The sequence below is a fragment of the Limulus polyphemus genome, unplaced genomic scaffold (assembly GCF_000517525.1).
Source record: "Limulus polyphemus unplaced genomic scaffold, Limulus_polyphemus-2.1.2 Scaffold1428, whole genome shotgun sequence".
NCBI classification, from domain to species: domain Eukaryota; kingdom Metazoa; phylum Arthropoda; class Merostomata; order Xiphosura; family Limulidae; genus Limulus; species Limulus polyphemus.
In genome coordinates this window covers 232,001-232,803 of record NW_013667038.1, presented here as the reverse complement: position 1 = coordinate 232,803, position 803 = coordinate 232,001, and the positions used below count along the sequence as shown (strand labels likewise).

At 36.9% G+C, this 803-nt stretch overlaps 1 protein-coding gene across 3 annotated transcripts in view; it reads right to left on the bottom strand.

Moving 5' to 3' along the window:
• LOC106463516 (colorectal mutant cancer protein-like) overlaps nt 1-803 on the bottom strand; it is a 50,017-nt gene that overhangs the window by 34,854 nt on the left and 14,360 nt on the right. The window lies entirely within an intron of this gene.

The window sequence follows — 803 nt, the reverse complement described above, 5'->3', positions numbered from 1 at the left end:
CAACAAAAAGTTGGGTATGGATTACTAGGCATAACAAAACAAAAAGTTGAGTATGGACTGCTGAAACAATTATGTCTTATGCTCTACCAGCAAATCATTTTGTGAGTGAATACTACATAGGAAATGAAAGTTTCATCCCGAAACACACTTTATGCAATCGTGGGTTAAACATGGAGACCACAAGGTTCAGGTACTGATGACCACAGAGAAGGCAGCCAGCCACTGAGGTCTGTGGAACTAATAACAGAACCAACTAACTGTCACTTTTGTAACGTTCTTTACATTTGAAGGCATCATCACGACTCCGGGTACACAGCCCGAAATGCTAACCGCAAGATCAGTGGTTCCCAACCTGTGGTCCGCGATGTAATACTGGGAGTTCAAGAATTATTTTCCTTAATTAAATAATGCACGGAAGGACACAGAATAATAACACGTAAAAAGCCGAGACGAATAAAATATTAGTTAATAAAAAGTTTGTTGGGTAGACGGAATCTTTAAAGAACATGGGGTCGGTGGGGAAAAATAATAATAAAAGGGGTCCTTGTTGGTGAAAAGGTTGGGAACCACTGTACTAGATTAAGTTCAGCTCTAAATGACAAATATAAAAATCGTTAACGACACACTGTTTAATGTAGCTTAAACAGGGAAAAAATAAGTCAATATTTGTTCCGATAATAAACAAAATACTGTACAAGTGTACGCTAACATACTGCCTACTAACTATAATTTTACATTTTTAAACTAGGAACGATAAATTTAAATGTTAGTTGTCTGTTTGTTTTGAAGTTCGCGCAAAGCTA